At 29.5% G+C, this 25,452-nt stretch overlaps 1 protein-coding gene across 1 annotated transcript in view; it reads left to right on the top strand.

Annotated features, from left to right (window-relative positions):
* Window positions 1–22,986: 22,986 nt before the first annotated feature.
* Window positions 22,987–25,452, top strand: part of LOC125068691 (connectin-like) — a 55,367-nt gene continuing 52,901 nt past the window's right edge. The window contains exon 1 of the mRNA XM_047677971.1: window positions 22,987–23,098. The gene's annotated coding sequence lies outside the window, so the exon portion shown is untranslated. The remainder of the gene's footprint in view (window positions 23,099–25,452) is intronic.

The following is a 25,452-nucleotide window of genomic DNA, read 5'->3' as shown; positions in this document are numbered from 1 at the left end:
ATTTTCAATCGCTTTTGTATTTTCTATTCGCTTTTGTTGCTTTACTTTCATGTTCCATGAGCTTCGTCTGCCGTTATCTGAAATAACTACTTAGAGTTTATAAATAATGAACAGGAGTATGTAATAACGAAGGAAGAATATACGGAATATGAAAAAAAATGGGAAATTCAAATGTTAACAACGGTTTTCATTATATTAAAATATATTGTAAAAAAATATATATGTATTTAATTTGAACGTAGGTATATAGTTCCAATTTTTGTAGTATTTGGTTACATTTTGATTTGTTACGTATTTTTATTCCGACTGTATAAAATAATAGACTACAAATTTTAATATACCTATTCATACATATTATGTACTACGTTTAGTTTCATTTTTCTACATTATAATAAATAATCAACATAAAAATAATCAATTACGTGATGCCTTCCTCTCTTTATTTACATTAGCAGCCTGTAAATTTCCCACTGCTGGCCTAAGGCCTCCAATCCCTTTGAGGAGAAGGTTTGGAGCATATTCCAACACCCTGCTCCAATGGTGGAATACACAATTGGCAGAATTTCGTTGAAATTAGATATGCAGGTTTCCTTACGAAGTTTTCCTTCACCGCCGAGCACGAGATGAATTATAAACACAAATTAAGCACATGAAAATTCAGTTGTGCCTGCCTGGGATTGAACCCGAAATCGTCTGTTAAGATGCACGTGTTCTAACCACTGGGCCATCTCGGCTCTATATGTCTTTATTTAGTATATATTAATTTCCATAATTAGTATGATTGTAAAATTTATAAGAAAAAAAAACCATATGAAATATCAGTTTATGTAATAAATACTATAAATAAACACATTTTGTTTTGCACCATTTAATAAATAATTAATTAAAATAATCTCACGTTGCTTAAGAATTACTACATCATTATTATTACAATAACAATGTAAATAAAATAATTTATGTAATTAATTTTTTTGTAATTTATGTTTATTTTTTTTTTTATATATGTATGAATATAAGTAAATTTTGAAAAGGAGAAAATACAAATAATGTAAGAAGATTATTATTATTTTTATAAACATATTCATCTACAATTTCACTTAGGTTCTTGAAGTGAGTTATTAGTTCCAAATGCTGCATGTGATGCTATCACATGCAGCATCGATGCACTTTCAGTAGTACCTAGGTTTTTAAATCGTCTTTTGAAATGTAATCAAGTAATAAATAAAATAATTATGATCATGGAATCATTATAAGCTACTTACAGAATTATAATCAGATTTATTATTGATTAATAAATAAAAAAAAATATTGTATATGTTTTTTATGATAATATATAAAAAATATTTTATTGGATTACTTTGGTTTTTTATACAATTCTTCATACAAAATAACAGGATGCTATTTATAAAATTAATCTATGTATGAATTTTTAAAAATGTCACATATGGCTAATCAATGTTAAGCATTATAATTATTATCAGATAATTTAACGAAAAAGATGCCACTACATTTCAAATTAAACTTTATAAATAAGAAATAGAAAACAAACAAGTGAATGAGTACATTTAAATAAAAATAATATTCACTTAAAATGTAGTTGTTTTAAATATGTACACGTATGTCTCCGTAAATTGTAAGGATTAAGAGGAGGATACATTTACAATAAAACTCAATAATTTAGTTTATAAACTGTTAAGTTTATAATTTAACTCCAATTGGCCCGTTATATTAAAAACAAATTTTTAGCGTTTAATTTTTCAGCAGTTTATAATATTTATTACAAATTAAAAAATCGTCTTGGTGGTAGGGCTTTGTGCAAGACCGTCTGTGTAGGTACCACCCTTTCATCATTCTAACGCCAAATAACAGTACACTGTATTGTTGTGTTCCGAATAGAAGGGTGAGTGAGCCAGTGTAATCACAGGCACAAGGGACATAACATCTTAGTTCCCAAGGTTGGTGGGGCATAGGTGATGTAAGGAATGGTTAATATTTCTTACAGCGCCTTTGTCTATGTGGTATTTGGTGGTGACCACTTACCATCAGGTGGCCCATATGCTCGTGAGCCAACCAATGCCATAAAAAAAACTAACGGCCCTTACAGTAAGGTATCATGTACTTAGCGTAATAATTAGTTATGTTTACGTACCTCTTGATGAGTTTTTACTTTTAAGTTTAAATTCGATATTAATAATTTAAACTATTTATATTTAATCGTAATAAGTTTTTTTCAAAATTCCGTAATACTTGCCCACAAATTTATACATTCACAATTGAAATTTTTAAACCATTGTAAAATAATACATAGCCTTTATGACAAGACATGATATATGGTGACAAATACAAAAAGTCAAATACAATTAAAATGACCGAATATATTTCTCTCGCCTTTTCCGCATGTGTGAGTGAGATGGAAATATAAAGTGTAAACGCAGACATGAAAAAGGAAGAGATGAAAAAAGGAGTGTGGTGATTTTTATGAGGAAATTTTATCAACTTTCATAAATCTTAAATCAGTTATGAGTTCAATAAAAACGAGCAAGGGAAACTTATTCAAACCAATGCGTATATTTTTCCAAAAGGCGAAGCCCCACCGACATACATAATAGTAGGCGTTATTTTTTAATGCATGTTTTGGTATACTAGTAATAATAAAATAAAAATACAATAACATTGACATTTGAATCATTAAAACCTTAACTGTATACTAATAAGTATTAAAAATAGAAATTGTATAAATAATTACTGCTTAAAATGTCGGCAAAATTTCTAGCAGCATTTCGCCGTTGAATTCCCCGGACAAAAAATGAACCAGCCTTCCTGACAACAGTGGCGGTACTACTCCAACGTCCGAGTATTCAATAGCAAATGATACATTAATTTTAAATTACACATTTTTATATGGATTAAATGTATTGAGATGTAAATGCTTGAGATTTAAGGACGATTTTATGTTGCGAAACACTCTCGTGTTGGCATATGGCTACTGGCTGGCTGGCTATGGCTGTTTTATTTGTAAGAAGATGATAGCCTTCCGTATATAATTCTATTACTTCAATATAAAATACAACACCGAAGACGTATTCTATAACTAAACGCGAAACTCACGGTAGAACACGAACGTTAATTGACAATAATAATTATATATTTTTTAAGGATACACGTATCGAAAAGCAATATCGTCGTAAGTCGGTTGTCAAAATTTGACGAGTGAAGTACAAAGTGATTTTTTGCTAAATCGCACTATTTCTATTAATCAGCTGTTTCTTACACTAAGCGAGAGCTGTGAACCCTGGGATTTATGATTTTTATCCCGCATACGTTGCATCAGTTCACTGACCTCTGTCACAGCAACATAAAATATTTAGGATCAATAGAATAAGTTATTATTTATTAAATTTAAATATTTTTTGTCGCAGAATATCAATTCTGAGATATTATTAAATTGCTACATGTTCGTAATAAGAATAAGAGGATGAAATGGAAATAAAACAATTCTCTCAATGAATGGTAATTGAAACCAAATTTTTAAGATTAATTATATTTATAATACTAAATATATTGCTATCTTTATATCTATGGGTTAAAAGAACTGCAAGTTTTCAAGTTGAAATTCGTTTAGTTTGAATATTCTGTGCAGTATAGCACCAATCATAAGCAGTATAACTTAAAGTTTCTTTACATCTTTGCAAAATGAAGAAAATATTTTCATCTCAATAAATTAAATGGTTTTAAAAATGAAGATTAAAAATCATATAATTTCAATAAAACAATGTATCTTAAACATATTTATATGCTAGCTAAAGTTTACGCTTCGTTAGACAAAAAAATTAAAATTCAAATTATAAAGAACTTATAAATTACACCGAATTGGAACTAGGGATGCATAAATAGTATCCAAAGATAATGGGTCTTTCTAATACCGGGCTAAGAGTCATTTAAAAACAAAGTTGGTAGAAATGGCATCTTTTTTATATTCTTAGTGCATATAAATGTATATATCTCTTGGGACTTTTTAATAGTAAATTTTAGATAAAAGTTAATAGGAAATATATATTATTATTAAAAAGAATCTATTAATTTCTACATATTTATATTACAATCTTTTAAAGCGTGAAGAAGAAATTGCAAAATTATTGCTTATAAAGCTATATCACACGAAACATTCATTTTTCCATGAGAAATATACTCTGTGTGCTATATAATTTAAAACAATTTTATAGCGTATCTCATAAACGCCGGTCAGTCTTTTTAGTGAGAAATAAAATAATGAATTTAAAAAAAAAGAACACCAATAAGATTGTTACTTTGGGGTAGGGCTTGCATAATAACATCTTACCATCAGGTGGCTCATATGCTCGTCCGCTAACATTGGCCACAAAAAAATGAATTGCTAAAGAGCTATAAGACATAAAATGTTAATTATCAAACAAAAAAGTCCTGCTTGTATGTTGTCTTACTGTATTTTTCAAGGTGTAAGATCCATTTACGTTTAATCAGTTTGCATGAAATTTATCATTATTTATAAAATTACATAATAACGCTAAAAAATCATTTTACTGAAATCGAGCATTTTTTTGACATAATATCTCCATTCCACTCTATGCAGTATTAATCAATCAAAACAAAAGAAAGAACCAAAAAAAATCCCTTTCAAATTTATTTTATTTTGTAAGGATAACTCTAAATGTCTTATTACTTGTCAGCTTTAGTCATGACAGTTACAACTTTGAATACTCGGGATATCTACTCAAAATCAATACGTTGGACCTATAGTTGCCTAATATTATGTTGACCATCGTTGATACGGTACCTTCCAAGACTGCAGATCCAAATTCCTTGAAGATTATTGTTCAGCAGAAAGATATTTACTTGTACTTTAGTTTTTGTTCTCCATGCAGGTGATTGTAAACATACTTACCAGATATTACACAATACTTGCCTATTGGGCTCGAACGTTGAAAGCTTGCATCTATCTGAAACAACGAAAACCTTGGCTTGGGTAAAATTAAACAATGTTACGTGGGACAAAGCGAGTGGAGTGGTTAGACCTCGAGTGCCGCCCTTTGTTCCCTCACCCTGCTGCTGATGTGTCTTTTAAAATTGATACAATTTATAAGCGAATGACACGTCTAGTTTTTACGTGTTTTTAACCGTACCGTTTCCGTTACCGATCTCATATAACTGAATGTATAGGTATTTACATTTTTAATTAAATCGAATAAGAATTAAAATAGTTACTGTACAAATCATGACCGCGTGGAATGGGGGCAAGAATGCCAGCAGTATTTCCCCGTTGAATCCCAATTCAAATTACCAATCAAAGGTGAGGTGTTATACTTTTAATAAAGGTTTTTGCACAACTACTAAGAGGGCCAGGTGTATTTTTAATTATTATTTGTATATAAATAAGACCTTAATGTTAATAATTCTTATGTAAATATAGTGATGTGAAAGAAAAATATTAAATCGAACACTTGACGTTTATTTATTTTAAAATATAATCCATTAATAATCGCTTCTTACGCGATCTCAGCTCGGTCGGTCGGTCAGAAATTATTCACGAGTGACTGGCCAGACTTGGATAGAGATCGGCGAATATGTCTGCTATACGTATGCTCGGTGAAATTATCTAACTAGTATTCTCTTGTAATTTTTCTGTAAACCCTAACAAGGCGAACAATTTAGATTGCCCGTGTAAATAAAATAATATTAATATCATTATAATATGACAAATAGATATTACATTATTATTAACTTAAGTCATAAATCAAAGAAACACATACTAATGGGTAACACACATATAAAAATTAAATTTTATAATTAAAAGTAAATTGAAATTTATAACTACCTTTTATTCGTAATATATACTTACTATTTCAAAAATATAATCGGAATCAAATATATTTTATTCAAGCGTGCTCTAATAAACAATTTTAAACAATATTATGTAAGGATACTACCGGTTTGGGATGTAAATTTTACCGCGAATAACGAGCAAGAAATTAATTACTTAGTCTTCCGTTTTATTTTTCATTTCAGCATCGTTTTATGTTTAAAATTAAATATATAAAATACAGTAATTGTTAAAGACAATTGATGCAACTTGATGGTAGGGCAAGTCTGGGTAGATACCAACCACTCATCTGGTATTCTTTCACCGAAAACCAATATAACAGGCGCAAGAGACATAACATCTTGGTTCCTAAGGTTGTTGGCACATTGGCGTTGTTTAATATTTCTTCAGTGCTAATATCTATTGATGACCGCTTACCATCAGTCTACATTTATGATAAAAAAGATGCAATGTACATGTACATTCATCTTTCGTTCAATATACTTTTTTTAGACAAATTCGTTTTATTCGACAAATATCTCGATGTTATCAAACCTAATAACACACATAAGACTTATGTGGACAATGTCCATACATAACCTTTGGTTTAACTTACATGCATTAAATTTTCAACTACACTTGTTATTACAAAGCTAATAGTTATTTACGCAATACACATTCAGTCTTTCAAACTAATAATACAATAGTAACAAAAGGCATACGAATAGCACTCAAACGGGATAACAAAGTTCATGTACAGAGGTAGTTTCGTAGTTGTTTGGTAAATTTAATCATTATTATAATTGTTCAAATATAATTGCCTACTTAAATAATATATGGCGTTAGAAGGCTACTAAATCGAGGTAATGTTTAGTATTAACAAATACTTTTTACTTGGTGGTAGGGCTTTTTGCAAGCCCGTCTGGGTAGGTACCACCCACTCATCAGATATTCTACCGCCAAACAGCAGTACTAAGTATTGTTGTGTTCCAGTTTCAAGGATGAGTGAGCCAGTGTAACTACAGGCACAAGGGACGTAACATCTTAGTTCCCAAGGTTGGTGGCGCATTAGTGATGTAAGGAATGTCTAATATTTCTTACAACGCCATTGTCTATAGGCGGTGGTGACCACTTACCATCAGGTGGCCCATTTGCTCGTCCGCCTACCGATATCATAAAAAAGTAAATACGTACTTTAAGTAAATCCTATCTAAAATTTAAGATAATGATTCACTTATATTAAATGTACCAAGGTTTTGAATAAGCACTAAGAGTTTTACAATAAAATTTAATTGTCATCATTATAATATTGGATTTTGATGAATTCCGTATTGAAATATTAAAATAAAAGAGGTAATCAATCGCTGATATCTTTGGCTTGGACTACAAATATTCCTGCGAGGCAGGAAACATTCTCTTTTAAACAACCATATAAGATTTCTATTGTGTGTAACGATCATACGTCGTAGACATCGCTTATACAACATTCTTCAATTTTTCTGTATTTTATTAGGTAAAGAAATGAAACATTGTGAAATAGCCTTTAAGGATACCATGATGGGCGGAAAATTATGTTTAAAAGATCCGTCTACTGTTTATATATCATATAAAATAATTCTGGGATCTTTTTACTCGATTCTATAAAACGGAGTATTTTTTTGTGCTATTTATTTGTTAAAATTCCATTTAACGTTGAGAATAAAACAAACTAAAAATACTTTAATTAATTAAAAACTGAGTGAATTTCATTGTTTTGAGTCAATAAAATGATGGGCGTATTTTCATAAGAGGGATATTACGCATCAAGTTGCGTTTACATTGTTGACTATTTTTATAAACTGGACAGTATTCTAGTAACCAATTTAACACAATATGATATAATTCAGTAAAGAAATGCATTCGAAAATCCTTAATTGAAAATAAAGCAACATAAACACATTATTTATTTATTAACCTGTTTATTTTTTTTTAATTACTATAACAACTGAACTTATAATAAAAAGGATAGGTTATATCGGTACAAAGTGGTTGTGTGCAACTTTGATGAATAAATAAATAGACAATTTTTTATTAACCCATTTATTTTTCTTCAGTTTTTATTTAAATAAAGGATTAAGAAATCATATTTAACGTCAAGATGGGCTAAGGCCCCTTAAGAAATATATTTGGAGTTTAATCCGAATTTTGCGCATTGCTGATTTTAATCAAAAATGTTCATCTCTGGACATGCAACTTTTTTCTCAAATTATTTGAGAACGAGATAAATTATTAAATCAAATTCAGCAGATGATTTATCTAATCAAATAAAATCAAAATATACTTTATTCAAGTAGGCACTTTTGAATCGTCATTTAACAATCTATAGACAACCTATATTAACTGAAGTTACCACCGGTTCGTAATGTAGATACTACTGAGAAGAACCGGCAAGAAACTCAGTTGTTAATTTTTTCAACAGCTAAAAATACAGTTATGTTTGTTTAATACAATTACATATGTATGTAATATATTCTCCCTGGAAGTCAACAAGCAAGATTTGACTGTAACACCCACAATCTCAGGTTAAGATTCACGTGTTTTTAACATTGGGCTATCTTGGCACTTTTTTAATAAAAAAATACATTTTTTTTTAAATTTTTATGATAAGTCCATGCAATGAAATGATTATATATTTTTAAAATGTTATAGCGACGTTACACTGCTTTTTTTCAGAATTGTTGAGAGTTCTTAATTAAAAATCGGGTTAAGACTTTTTTAAGGCCTCCATTGGATTATTTGTTTTAAAAAGTCAGACGTTCAAAGAGGTCTCTCTGAAAAGAAGTCTCATTGATTGTTGCAACGAGTCAATAGTCTCGATTTTTATTTTGACAATACTTGAGGAGCAAAATGAACATTTTAATTAAGATTGGTTTTTATGTTGCCACCTATATGATTTTATTCTTACATGAAAAAGTAGTGATGCTGTGTGTGACTCTAGGTTTCAAGTTTTAAGTTAACAACATTTTGGGTTAAGCAAGCGAGTTATTAAGTTGTGATTGATATTACAATTTGTAACATTTGTGGGTTAATTGCATCGATGGTATTGTGGCTAATTTATAATACTGCAGATTTTGAGGTTAGGTAACCAGACCGAGAATCAGAAATCACTCAATCACTCAAGTCCGCACGCACTCGCAGTATCTCCTGCGTAGTGACTGAACTTTTATATTTCGACTCGTGGCATCAATTTCGTCATGATATAATTAGATATTTTATTCTTTCTTTAAATGTATTTAGAACCAAAATTATAGAATATCTGAGTTCTCTTGTTAATTGTACTTATTAATAGTTCATTATCGAAAATATTAGCTATTTAACTAAATTATACTGCACCATTGATCATTTTTTTAGTATAGATCACGGAATTCTCACACTTACTATGTGCAGATGTGATAATCACAAATAAGGAAGTCGATATCAAGTTTAGTAGCAACGTTGGTTAGTGCCCAACTGTTAGTTGACCTGCAAAAGTGGAGAAATTGATCTTAATGGTTAAGGTTAAGTTTAAACTAGTCCATAAATACCATAGCTCATCTTGTTTTTGGAAATATTTTTTTTAGTAGTAGCAGTAACATATTTTCGTTATTTATAACTTAAGTTAAGTCTAAATATAAATAAAAAAACCTCGAGTTGTACTTGTAGTTCAAATTTATTCTTGGTAAAAGAAAGTAATAATTATAACGTATTACAAAATAATCATCTAACGAATGAACGAATAAATATAGGTATATTGCTTGTAATTAAAAATCGTTCAATAATTTGTAAATAAATGTAAATCGATAGCACTGTGACTACCGTCCGACAAATTTAGTCAAGTGACGAGAGACACCGTCTCGTTAACCTGCGGTTTGGAGCTCTCAATGACGCTCCGTAGCGCGTAGCAATATGTAGCACGTAATGAAATGCGTGTAGCAACGTAGCGTTTATGTCGTAGCATAGATTCGTATGCGTGAAACACAGAACAACAGTGACTCGTTTTGGCAAACTTTAGTAATAAGATACGTGATCTTTCAGCTTTGCTTGTATATTATTATTAACGAGTTTTGTCTTCAAGGACAAAGATTTTGGATATGCAGATATGGTTGAAATATATGTACGTGCGTTTATTTAAAAATGTGAAATATTCGAAATTATCTTTGACCTTTTTTATATTTTAGAGTTTATATATACATATATAATTAATGGAATCAAAATTAATTAACATAAATATTACCTTTAATTAATATTATTTCCAAAACTAAGGTATGATGGCGTATGTGTAATGTATAGCACGGAGAAAATAATTATTGGATGGATATCCTCTTATTCCAAGACGTTTTTTTTTTCTTCTAAATTATATTTTAATACAAATACTAAGTCATTATAAATACTTACAGCAATATTTAATTTAACGGTGCAAGAAATAAAATAACATAAAAATACTACAAAACTGACTCCCGTATGCAAATAACTAGCCTACTACATTAGTTCGTTAAAATGTCAGTAATACTTGCCAACACTTGCACATTTGTATGCTGCAAAGACAGGCAATGCATGTATTTTTTTAAAGTAATCCTTAGACTAATAGCTTAAGGTATAGTTTACTTTTTATTTCCAACTGAAATACCGATAAGTGAACAAGACAATAGAGTAAGCCAAATGTGACACTTGATGGTGAGGTCACCAGAGCGAGTAGGTAATGTGCGGCTTACACCCCGTTGTTGTGGGAATTGCTCACACAAATTATGATTATTTATGTATGATGATTACTGAATATACTTCAATATATGAAGTATGAATAATATATTTTCTTTTTGTAAATAAATATATTATGATGATGTCGTTCTGACCGTTTTAGTTCACGATAAATCTTTTGAAGGAGACCAGCCAACTACGCAGGACACATTTTATTGCACAAGTGTGTGCGAAATCACAGGTGCCCTCTCTATTCCCTCACTCTACTTATCCGATGGGATAGAGTTCAGCCGCAGGACAAATGGTGTTACTTGCTCTCCGAGGCATGGAAGTTTACACACTTTAAAATTCCAGACTTCGCTTATTATTATTTTTTGATATAGGTGTGCGGACGAGTAAATCGGCAACTTGATGTTCAGTGGTCACCACCGCCCATAGACAATGGTGCTATAAGAAATATTAACCATTCTTTTCATTGCCAATGCGGATACGGATCTTGGGAACTAAGATGCTTTGCCCCTTGTGCCTGTAGTTACACTGGCTCATGCTCTACTGCTGTTTGGCTGTAGAATATCTGATGAGTGGGTGGTACCTACGCAATTTGGCTAGCAGAAAGCACTTTAATCTTTTATCTAGCCAGGTAGTGGTACCAAAGAGTTTTTTTATTTATTTATTTATCTGAGCTTCAAAAGGAATAAAGAAATTTCTGAATTCGTTTTTCTACTTCCGTTTTCACATGAGTTAATAATAAATCATCATAAGCATATAAGCATTTTTGATTTCTCGGCGCCCCTACGCATTTAGATGAAATATGTATTATTTTTGTCTCCGGATATTAAACAATATTTTACTAAGTTGACATGTATTATGTATATATTGGACAACCTGTCAAGATTATTTGCAACACATATGTAATATATTTTAGATTGATATAAAAAGCTGCGTTGAAAGACGTATGTATCTGCGTATTAATAATATAATACTAATAAAGCCCTTTTATTCCGAACCATAGTACAAATACCAAACAATACAATATTTATTTATTTATTTATAATATGTCACGCAGTTCGGCGTGCCTCTTGGCATATTGCCTCCTCCAGCTCTCTTCATTGAGCTCGATCCTCCGCGACTCTAGTCCAAAATGGTCCCAGGGTTAGGCGGATATCGTCACTCCATCTACTTTTTGGACGCCCTGGTTTTCTGGTGTTCTCTCTAGGATACCAAAGAGTCACCTGTTGGCTCCACTTGTTTAACTTCCAGCGCAACATGTGTCCTGTCCAGCTCCATTTTAGATGCTCTATGCGAGATATGATATCCGTAACTTTAGTCTTTCTTCTGATTTCCTCATTTCTGATCCTATCACTAAGCCTCGTTCCCAACATGCTTCTTTAACCTACGTATTAAACATTTATAATTTTAATAGGAGTATTATGACAAATATATATTTTTTGTAAATAATTATTTTTGTCGCGGAGTCATTTAACGTCCGTACTTTTGTTGAGTTTTATTTTCGATGTGTTTTTTCGCTGTGTATTGCCAATGTAAAAGTTACATTGAAAAAGATCAAAACCAAAATAAACTTTATTTAAGTAAGATTTTACAAGCACTATTGAATCGTCATTTTGCAGAATTATATAAAATAAAGCTACCACCGGTTCGGAATGTGAATTTTTCCTAGAAGAAGAACCCAAGAAACTCAGTAATTACTTTTCTAACATTTAAAACAAAAAGTTATGTTAGTTAAATACAATGATATGTATGTATCATAGGCTCATTAATGCATTATAATTTTACGTACGTTATAACGGTTGGATTTTACCAAATTCAACCGTTACATTTATTAAAAATTTAAGGAAAACGTATTTTTACGAATTTGTATGCTACAAACTTTGTTTGCTTCTCAATGTGGGGTCGATGTGGCTCAACGGCACCGAGTGCGCCGGAATACTCATTAAGAAATAAAATGATTTTATTATTTATTATTATGTAACACTTGATATTTTGTATATTTTATTAGGCCTTGAAATTGTTTCAAATATACCACCAATGTGTTTATAATTTATAAGCTTTTACACGAAACAACGAAATACAACGAAATAACACTCGAATTTCCGTAGAATTATTTAAGACATTTAGATGAATTAAACATTATTAGGTAATTATTATCGAGACGTATAATCTACGCTCAATGTTAGTATTCACAGATCACATCACTAATTATTGATTTAATTGTTTACATGCGACGGTGCTACAGTACGCTACGATCAGGAGAGACAGCTACGAAATGCTACGATAAGCTACGGTATTTGGCCATGACAAGCAGACCGCAGTTCAGGATTCATACATAAATTGTCACCTTGATCAGTATCTTATATAGGTAGCTACGACGTATTTTTGGTCGTCATTTAATGCCATAAAATAATATAGGTACATAATATTATAATGATAGATATAATTAATGGTTCAGGAAAATTGAAAAGAATACATGAATCCAATCGGTAATTTCACCATACAAGAGTCATAGGTTATAAAATATATTGTAATCAAATAAATTATTTTAAAGTAAATGCTACATGATGTGTCTATTATGTAACGTCTAAGGTTAAATAAGACCTGAATCGATACATACATATAAATACTTAATCGTATATACAAACAAGCACACATACATAGACGTATATTTTATCAAACAATCCTTGTAAAAAAAAAAAACTTTCAAAGCCACAAGGTTTGTTAAATTTTTAATTCGATTTTTAGAAATAGGCCACCTTCTGAAGACTAGCCAATAGAAAATTAAAGCCTAAATATACATACGTATAAGCAAGAATTATTGATTTTACAGTGGATGTTATTAACAATTTCAACGATTTTATATCAGATGACCTATAAACTCGCGCTACGTACTAAATATCCTTTTGTAGTATATATAATGCGTTTACAGCTCTTGAAGTCAACCTATATTCTCTTTACCTTCCTTCTGATGAAGTGACAAATCTCCAAATTGACTGCGCTGTAGTAACACATGTGTGAAACATGCTTTACGTGAATAGTTTATCAAACCACTTTAGTGTGGTGTTTGAGGAAGATTGTATATTCTAAGATCACACAGAAAGTTTTAGGTTGAAAAAATATGTTTAAGTAAGCAACTATTTGAAATAGGAATTAATATTAACTATTTAAAGTTTGATATGAATTTTTAGAATTTGAATTTATATATATATGTATTCAATAAAGTTAGTATAGTATTTTGGTTATTTAGTAGTAGGCAGTGGTATTCTAATATTATCAAGAAACTTTATTATTTAAAGATTACTATATATTATAAAACGAAGTTGATCCACCACGTTGGTTTGTTTATCTGTCTGAACGTGAAAAACTCCAAAACTACCGCTTTTATTTTCATATGGTTTTTAATACGGAGTTCGTGTAAATTGACTGAAATATTACGATGTTTTACATACAAACTACGAGCTATACTGGACCGATACAATTGTTTATATTGATCCTTATTCTAGCCCTACAAAGCCAGATCTGTTGGCTCGTGATTACTAAAGAAAAAATATATAAATACTTTTTGCTTTTATAATTATATAATGTCATTTGACAACGAGATTATCTTCTGAGTTATTTGACGGTTTGATTAACATAACTAATCAATTTGATTTCGAATAACAATTTCAATAATGTACTATAACATGTGCTACAATATTCGAATATATCAGTTAAAAATACAATTACACAATACTCAGGTACATAAATTCCTCCTCGATATGTGGGGGGGGTTGGTTGGTTTGTGGGATCGCCGGTGACCAGGATGCTAGTACACTAGAATACCCACAATCGCGATTTGTACAGTAGCTATTTTAAATTTTGATTTGTGTAAGATCTCAATGTATATAATACTTATGTCAATGAGGCGACGTTTGGATACATTATTATTATTATTTATAGTATGCTGCTAGAGTTCTTGCCACCATTCCACGCGGTCACGATTTCTACAGTAACTAATTTTAATTTTTATTTGTATACTTTATACCTTAATGATAATAGTTCTTTTGTCAGTTAGTATTTTATTTTATTATTAGTAAGTGGTTAATATTTCTTACAGCACCAATGTTTATGAGCAGTGGTGATCACTAACCATCATAAATCATATTTTTACAACTAAAACTCGACGATTGTGGGAATCGTTTAGGGCTATTTGAATTTAGAATAATAGATAGATAAAATATTCTATTTTACACAAAAAGAAAAAGGTAAGAATAAATTTAAATATCCCAATAAAAATTGCCGCTGGCTATCACAATTAATGTTCATTTTTAAAGGCAAGTAAATAAAATAATGACAAGCCATTTCGCTAGAAGCGAAAGCAAAGACGAATCTATTTATAACATAACCTACATTCGGAGCCAAGAGGAAGGGAATTTGATAACATCCGAGCGAATCAAACGTTTAAGGACGACCTCTATAACTTTGTTAGACACAACCAAATCGATTTTTAAAAAACAGTTAAAATTTCGATTTACTTGAATTGCTATAAATTAATTAATAATTCGGAAAGGTGAAGATAAAAAAAAAACAGTCCAAAGTAAAACAGGGATCGTATAAGGCTTATATGATTAATGAAAGCAAAGAAGGCCAAGTGGTATAACTTTTAACAGAAGATTGTGCGTTCAAACCTTAGACAACCCACTGAGCTATCGTGCAATGGATATATTCTGTCAAGTCTTAATATTATTATTATTATAATATGACGATAAAATATAAATACGAAATTCAAAAAAGTGGCGAGACTTACTTAAATATTATATATATATATATATATATATATGTTTTTATTGTTATAACACACTTTATTCGAGATATTAATATTGTTCATTTTTAAAGGCTAAAGGCATATGAAAGTGATATTTGAAATAGGCAATTACAAGCAATTACAATAAAAAATGTTTATATATAAAATACCGTTCTTTCAAAAAATAAAATCAGTTCACGGATAATAGAATAAGGAATAAATTATATTCGATTTTATAATAGTTTTTTTTTATAGAAGAGTAAATTCAGGTTTAATAATAAAACAAAATTCTTTTGAAAATAACTTCTCAATTTTTTTAAAAATGTGATATATTTATCACCATAAGTTTATTTAAATGAATGAAATCTTATTTTAATTTAATGTATTAAAATGTAGAGTTCAATTTCGGATTAATTTATATTTAGAACTTATTTAAGTACATGTAGGATGTTCTGCTCGGTAATTAACGGTATAGAAATAGCTGAAAAATATTTTATGTTATAAATATGCATGAAACAGGTTATTTGTAATAGTTTTCCATCTTAAAATTATTAATTTAATTAAATATTAGAATACAAATATAATAATCACCTCGTAATAGAGATTTAGCCATAGCACTAACTAAAACAATAGCTACACTACCTGGATATATTAAAGTATCGGACGGCACTTTACACGACCGATGGAAGATCAGGCGTAGTATCAATGACTATATTCATCCGAGACTCAGGATTAAGGGAAGCACGGCTAGAATTTTATGGCAAAACTTATAACGAAATGTTGGCTGAAATGGAATTTGAAACCGATTCTTGGAATCAGCCTCACAGGTGAGTTTCTAGACCAATGAAGCAATTAATAACTCTACACTAATATTATCAAGAAGTAAAATTGTTTGTTGATGTGTACGGGAAAATCTCCGTAACTAATGAAAAAAATCGAAAAATGTTTTCATAGAAAATTTAATTACCATGAGTGCTATAATATAAGTATAAATTATAATAATATCTTATCATTTTCTTTATAAATAAATAACACCAATAAATTAGAGATTTTTAATTTAGTGTATCTGTAATATTATGTAAGCTAATTCAAATAGCATATCAGATTTCTTTGAGTTTGGGGCCCTTGTAATAAAACTACAATAAAGAAGGGCAAGTTGAAGAAGGAAAGTCTTAAACAGTTTAGTGACTACGAGTGCTGGAGTTAAATTACCAATACGTCTTTAACGGTTTTGCGTCTTGTACTTGAAAACGATGACAGCCCAAATGGTTTTCCCCAAATGTACGTTCACTATAAAACTGTTTTTTTTTTAGTACAAGATTACATATATATAGTAAAAATATATGGAATAATGTATATAAATGATATTTTTGTTAAATGTAATTATCGTAGGAGATATTATTTAAGAAGTTAATTAAGTTAAGTTAGTTCAATAGTAGTAAGTTTAGTAGAAAGGCTTTGTGCAAGATCTCTGCAAGAGTCGTAATTATGTCTTTGTATTGCTTTGTCCGGTTTTCAAGGGTCAATGAACCATTATAATTACAGGCTTACGAAACATCTTAGTTTTTACAGTTGGCAGCATAATCAGGTTCCCAACTGTCTGGTGTGTAGATAAAGAAAAACTAAAAATATAAAAAAAGTCATACCTTTTAAGTGTTATATTTCAAAATAGATATTTAAATAACTACGCATGTTTATAGTTTTTAGTGTAAGTCATATATTTAGCATTCCTTAATATGGGAAATTAATTATTATTTTGGGCCACACCACACCATCTTTATATATAATGTTCGTCTAATTCCGTTTTGGTCGTTTTCTTAAAGCGGTTACGTGTGTTTATTTATGTTTTATGTCTGATATGACAAATTAACTTCCTTATCCGGATATAACAAATTTTAATGACTTAAATAAAATTAATTCAAACCACAAGGATATCCTTTTCATGTGATGAACTGAACCGTGTTCTGTAAAATGTATTAACCCACGGAAACGGCACTTCGAAAAGTTCCAAAGATTTAATACGAGAAGCAAAGTTATTATTAAAAAATAAAAATCGTGTAATGTCTTCAAATTAATTGCATAACATTGTTGTTATATACATATATAATTAAACAGTTCAACCGTAAAAGTGATGTTCTCTATTAAATCATAATAACTTTAATTCGTGCTTTGATACATTTGTCCTCGCCACGGTTTCATTCATGCTTACACTTTCCGTCGTCGTATGGAATGAAAACATTGTAAGGAAGGATTTCGAATAACTTCAAGAAACTTCTGTCAGATGTTTAATGTATATGTGTATCGATACCCAATAGCAGCTTGGTAGGACATCAATTAGATTTTTCATAAGGATACGCCTAACCATGAAACATTACTGAACAATTACTTTACTTCATAGATAAGCTTATTTTCGTGGTCATATTAATATTTGTATTATAGAAAATTATTAAAATAAACAATATAAATTTTGCTAACATATTACACAAATCTTAACTACGGATATATTTCGATTAAACATTATCAAATTCACAAAATCTCATAACAAATGAATTCGTTGAAATTTTAAATTTGAAAAAAGAATATCATAAACTTCAACAAATTACACCATTCTTCAATAAGATGATTTCTCACCGACGTAACATATAATGCTGTTTACGTACTAAAACAAATTAATATTCATCCCATTTAATATAACATTGCTTGTATTAAAACTGTATGGTATGTCACTTGAATATGAAAAAGTAGCTCTGAAAAATTTATACTTGCAAATGTGAGCAAGTATTTTTAAGCACATTTAATAATTAAATACACCCGTCTCACACCTCAGCTCCGGAATACTTTACTCGTAATACGTTTTTTATGTTGCTCGCAACACGAATGAAAATAAACTCAACATAATGTTGTTATGCTCAAAAAATCCTTTTTTTTTAATTTAAAATGTAACCTTTACAGTATTGAAATAAAGTTACAAGAAGAGATCGTAATGAAGATAATCTTGTAATTGGAATTTAACTAAATTAAATACATTTTCGTCGGAAAATTTGAATAATGTGAAATAAAATAAAACTCTGGTCACGTATTCCGATATTGTGATCTTATTTATAAATGAATTTAATTGTTTTAGCTTTCAATAAGCTGAGTAAATATAAACTTTTGACGTTTAAATAGCATCGATAAAACTGTGTTTTTAATTTGTATTGAAACTAACGGTAAAAATTAAAATATACTATTTACATTCATTTTCAGTTTAAAATTTTTCTATAAACTATCACAGAGGGGAATTTTTTTGTTTGTTTTCATCCATATTAAATCTCACTGATCCGACCCCGGTGTCGTTGCGTAATATTACAATATTATACTCCCACAATATTCCTTAATAATTATTAAGGTATTAAACGCTAAAAGGATTTTTTTTTACCAGACTTGTAGATACTGAAATGGACGTGCTTAAACAAATAAAATCTCTAAATCTGTACTAACATTATAAAAAGCACATTTTTGTTTGTTTGTAAGTAGGGGCCAATCTTTATTAATATTATGAATGTGGGAGTAATTTTGTTTGTTACGCTTTTAGGGTTTACACACTGAATTGAATTCGATTAAATTTGGTTTGAACCAAGCCGAATATAATAATAATAATGATGATTAATAATAATGATAATTAATAATAATGATACAATTTAAAATTTTCAATAGTAGTAGAAAGATACATTTAAAGTTCTGAATGCTGTAGGTTATAAAATATATTTATATGATATCATTTTCTATATTATTAAATTTACCTGTGCAAAGAAGGGGTGAGTCGCCAGTTAATCATATTAGAAGAGACGTGTAAAAATACATGCATATTATTTGTGTTTATTCAAATATAATGTAAATATACACGGCTTATATGAAATAGAATTCGGCACTTCCAGTAAATACTATATCTGTTTACTGTTCGTGTTTATATATTACATTACACAGTGTTGAAAAATTAAATTAGAATAATGATAATTAAACAGTTGGTCCTGTTGGTTTCGACTTCCGAAATTGCTGCTTTAAAGGATTTAATGCCGCTTAATGTTATGGCCTAAAAAAATTTTTTTCTATACATGCATGTAATATAAAAAAGATAATTAATGACATTATTTTACAAACAGGTTTTATTCAAAATTAAAACGCTGTTGATATGAATACTTATGTCGAATGGTTTAAAATACATGTAACAGCATTAAGTTAGTATTAAGTTATGATTAATGAAAAACGCAGTTTCTAACGAATTGTAAAATGTAGTAACATTTGGTAACTCTTCGTTAAAAACAAATGATATCTCTGTATAGGTGTACACTAGCTCAGATCTCCTTTTCAGTACTTGTGTTCCAAGGCACGATATTGAAACTCCCAAATAAGAGTAGGCGTAAGGCTGAGAGTTTCTTGGTATAAAACTTTTAGTGCCCCGACCCGGAATTCAAATCTAGGACCGATCTGATCCGGGGTACCTAGATAAATGAGATATACATAATAAAAAAGCAATACATAAAAATAACACATATTAAAATATACATTGAATATTCAAGCATCGAAGCTTATTTTATTATATATTCTGTATCAATGGGATTATTAACTGCAATAAGGGAAAAAAGCAGTACTATGAAAAGTGCTCGAGAAAAATGACAAAATCTGTAATTCCACACTGTAATGCATTTTCAAAGTCCATCATAAAATTGTCGTCCGCAAGCGTAGGCATCGCCTGTGCTATAGCACGATGTGAGTCCCATGGGCGCTTAGTGGAAGGCAACCTTAAAAACGAAGAGACGCTTACCCTGAGATTAAAAGATTACGGTAACAAATTGCTGGGATTGCTATTATTATTACACACAAAAAAATTACGTCAGACATGACACAAGGAGAACTTTTTTATGTTTTTTTTTATTTCTTGTTTCTTATCTTAACACGAGCGTTGTCCGTGCCTTAGTTTGATGGCCTGTATGTTTTTATTTCTACCTAGAATACCAATCTAAAATTATTTTTTTCTCCATCCTCGTTGTGTACCATAATTCTGGGATGTAGGGATTAAGTACATAATATTTATTTATACACACTTTACATTAGAAATAATGCGGTTAAGTTAATTTTACATAATATTAATAGCTTTTTATCGGCCTGATCTGGGTCTTAAACCTAGAACCTTGGGATTTTCGGCCTTTTCTTACAATCATACCAAAATTAACAGTGAATTAAGCTGGGTAAAGGAACCTGATAGTGATAAGGCTTGGAGCTTATTCCGTTTCACTGCGAATACATAGTTGTTTAAGTACATACAAGACACTAGCAATACCGGACACGAGATTAATAATAGTGATAAACCAAGCAGGTGAAAATATATCAGCGATTCAATAACAAAAAAAAATTATTCATGGAAGCTGTTAAAAGCAATTTTAGTTTCAAACTTTAACATGATCACATTTAATGGAAGGCGGATGTAGATTCTTGCAGTGGCAAGAAACTCCGTTGTCGCTTTGACCAATTTAATGACATAGTTACGAGTATGTTAATAAAATACAATTATATATATATGCTACAACTACTAACTGTACTACGTACCTAGTTATACGTTAATGGTATAATTGAGTCCGTTGGATTAACATATTCAACGAGATATGGTGCAGCACCCGTTTACAATCTAAACAGCATATATATAGACGAACAGTCAATACTCTATCCAAGATTATATATAAGCTTATTACTTGTACATTGAGGTACGAGTAGATCATAGTATTAGTATATTTAGCACTAGTTTCCGTCTTTATGCGGGGTGGGGGGGGTTCTGCATAGTGGGGGATCTCTCGGAGGTGCAATAACTTTCGAATTTATAGAATATAACTTAATCTTTAATTTATACGTTTGTAATTTTAAATTTATATTTTGAGTGTATGAATTTTAAAAATAGTTTTGTGTCAATATTAAATAATTTTAATACACTGAATTTGGGTTTGAGTTGCTATAAAAATTATAAGAGTTTTTTAATATACTATGGACTAATACATTTGGCATGCCGCTTAAACTGTCTTTATTATGAACAAGAGATGTAAAAATATATACATTTATTTTTTCGTAGTACAAATATTACTTTTGTTTTTATAAATAAATATGGAATTCACGCGGTAGTTTTTGCATTAACTTAATCGTTAAAGCTATGTATCAATATGTAAGTGAAACATTGTTGTTTAAAAAATTGGAGTTGAATTTTGTTCTGCCATGAAATAAGTTTGATTAGTAAATAAAAATAATTATTAATTTATAAATTAGTCGCTGTAAACCGGTCAAAAGCACTTTAGATTAACGCCTTTAGAATATATATTATGAAGTTCCAATTTGGAATTTTGGCAATCGAAATTTTAACAAGTCTTGACATTTTTAGATCCTCAGGGTAGGGCCAAAACGGTTTTTTTGGAAGAACGTGGTTATTATACTTGAATCATCACAGTAATCATAATCATCATCCTCCTGCCCTTATCCCAATTTTACTTGGGGTCGGTGAAGCATGTCTTCTTCTTCCATACTTCTCTGTCAGACGTCATCTCACAAGTAACATTCTTTCTAACCATACAATCTATCCATCGTTTCTTGGGTCAGTGTGGGCTGATAAAATCAGAACTACAATTTATTTAATACATAAGGTTTATTTACATTAAGTGTCTCAAGTCAATCATGACCGCGTGGAATGGTGGCAAGATTCCTAGCAGCGTTTCCCGGTTGAATCTCAATTCCAATGCTTTGGGCGAAGTGAGCCAGCCACTTGACAAAAAGAGGATACTTCTAATAAGGGGTTGTGCAGTTTTAAAGTCCAAGTGTTTTAACTGCCATTGGAAGTACGGAATAATTTAGAATAAAATACGAATATTTGCATTTATTTGCTTTAGATTTTAAAATTTAAAAATATTAAATCAATGATAAAGTACAGGTGTTCCATTTTTGCAATTCGTTTATTTTATGTAAATAAATAAAATATTTAAATCCATAACTTTTTAGCCCAGACAGCGAGTTTGACAGTTTCCTGTGAAAAAAGCGGCGACATATTTATCCCGAACTCCATTTAAGATATTCGAATTGTTAATTTGAATTTATTTCTTTTTTTCACGTCAATCTTTATTCGATATTCGAAACTTAATTAATGCAAATTTATCGCTAGCCGAGAATCTCTTTTATTAACGTACTGTTTAATTTGAAACGTCCGTGAGGAAGATAATATTTTTAGAGATTTATGGGATATTTTCTTGTATATGTGTTGTTGTGTTGTCAATTTGTAATTATATTATAAAAAATATATATAAAAACACATGTATGAAAACTATACGACCCATTAAAAAAAACTACACAATCTGTGTTTTTTTTTAACTTCAAATTATAATCAGCAGGGCTGTTAATATACCCAAAATGTTACAAATAGAGTACTTAAGCCGTATGTTCAAACACCACCAGTCATTATGCTTTCGAAAAGGCTTTGACGCCTTTATAAAATGGCAATGGTCCCATAAATATGCTATACAGCTTAATAAATTCCAGCCAGTAATGTATTGCGAAATTTTCACTGCGCATGTTTAGAACTGAATGCATGCGGCGTTCCAAGTTTGAATCCAGTAGCTTACGGACCGTTGTGCTGGGTGGACGTGTGCACTACGGCTTACAAAACCAAGTTTCAGTTATACGGTGTACTTGACTGTGCGTGTTTTTGAACTATCATGTGGTTTTGTTGATTTGGAATAATTTAGGTGAGTTTTTCTATGCTAATTTATTATTTTGTATTTTTATCATATGTTCATATTCATTTTTATACTTATATAATTTAATTTAAATTAAAGTTTAATTGTTACATTTTAATTTGAGAGTTAAAACATATGTTAATTATTTTTTAACATTGCCTCGTCAGGCAAATATAACTTTTTAGAAAAAAAAAAAAACATTTTATGCCATTTCCCTTACGCTAGAAGTTATGTACCAGTATTTCTCAAGCTATTATTATATAATTTATTTGTAGAAAACAAGTACATATTTGAAATTTAAAATATTTAAAATGTCATGTGAAGTCAGTATGATTTTAAATTGAATCTAATATTGATACTAATAATTAAAAAAAAAAAAGATATTGTAACATATTATGATAATAGAGTTAATATAGTATTATCATATAATATAGTATTGTCGCGCGTAAAGGTAATTAAAAATATATATTAGCCGAATACCATACAGACACCATTAAAAAGGACGGATCCATGTCAAGATTCCCATAAAAATATTTTATAGGATTCTTGACATTCCTTGACCGTTCGTCTACGGAAATATATTGATTTCGTTTTCCTCAATAACAAGAATCATTATTATAACGCAAAAAATACAGTAGATTTATTACCTAATAAAAACTTTTTATTTGTTGAAGAGGATAGCCTTTTCGTATAAAGGTACGATTTGTAAATCGGCGTTATTGGCAGAACACATTACGGTTGTTGCTCGATACATTTGTAAAAAAAATTGATCGATATATACACAATGACATGATAGTAGTTTAAAAATAATAACTTATAATTATAATACGATAATATTAATATTCGATATTTACTTTTAAAAAAAATTAAAAATTTATCGAAATATTTTAATAACAATATTGATAAACAGATTTTATATTTATACTTTAGCGCAGTCAGATTGTTAATTAAAAAAAAATATCTGACTCAAGTAAATTCAGAAATTCATTTAACATTAAATGAGCTGATAAATTTATTTTATATTATAAGAAAAATGTTAAATAAAATTATGAGTGGAATTAAAAATATTTTAACACTAGCTATACGTCCGTTTCGAATATGAAGAAATGTGGTTTGTCATTAACCTCTTGACATTATTTTAAATAATGAGCTTACAATTAATATGTTACTTATATATAAAAATAAGGTTTACATAATTATGTATGATGAATTTTTTAAATCTTAGATAATTATGTCTCTTATCTTTACATTGATAAAATTTTAATAAGTTATCTACTATTATCATATTTAATTTAAGGTGATTGCAAACGAGAATCTTTTTGGACAAATAATATTAACAATAATAAAAATCACATCGACATCCATTGCATAGTTTAGAATAAGCTAGTAGACTAATGCATACAAGCGAATTAGACTCTCTTTTTTAACATTTCAAGAACATAACAGTGTCTTAATTAAACCAAATATCTCCTGGTTTGGGATTCCAGAGACATAATGACTTATATATAACACTCAGCCCTATATAATGATTATATTAACAACTAAATAACAGTTTTATTGTTATTATTTTAAGAAAAAAAATTATTTATATATCTAATATCCCGACATCATAAATTATTTTTAAATAAGCTTTAAAGTGCGAATGTCACACGCAAACGGGGCCACATGTAAACAGAGATAAAAACAAAAAGATTACTAAGATCACAATTATACAACCGCAATGTTTCTATTAAAGCGACAACTATCGTATTTGCAAGAGAATTCATAACTCCTATGTGCATTTTGTAAGCATTCGCCTACTGACAGTGTTATTCATAAAGATTATTATGTTTTTCATATGCTTAGTAGCTTGAAATGGAAAACTGTTTTGTAAGAATCATACAATACGAACACTTATATAATACTGAATATACATATATGAGAGTAACATATACTTCAATACAATTGTAGAGTACAAAAGCGATTTGTTGCTTTAACTTCTTAATCTTATAAGCCAGTTATTTATATAAGGGTTTTATAAACATTTAAAGGCATCTTAAGCTCTCAAAATAAGTACCTACATATTATGCGACAAGAAGTATATAGTTAATATAGTTTAATAGTTTATGATTGGCTTATCACAGTTGACTTTTTGACTACGATTAAAATCAATAAGAATTATCTTTTAATAAATAAAAAAAAAGAAAAATCATATGGCTGTCACAGGACGCTGCATATATATGAAAAATCGAAGAAGGTCATTGAAACATTTTATAAATAAAGAATAGGAGTAAATAAATAAAATTATCCACATCCTTTACTATGATATATAGAAATTTTCTTTCTTAAATAAAATCAATAATTCATAGTAACAAAGTTATAAT

Source organism: Vanessa atalanta, chromosome 14 (assembly GCF_905147765.1).
Source record: "Vanessa atalanta chromosome 14, ilVanAtal1.2, whole genome shotgun sequence".
Classification (NCBI taxonomy): Eukaryota; Metazoa; Arthropoda; class Insecta; order Lepidoptera; family Nymphalidae; genus Vanessa; species Vanessa atalanta.
Note: the sequence above shows the minus strand (reverse complement) of the source record. Positions and strands in the feature narration are given on the sequence as shown.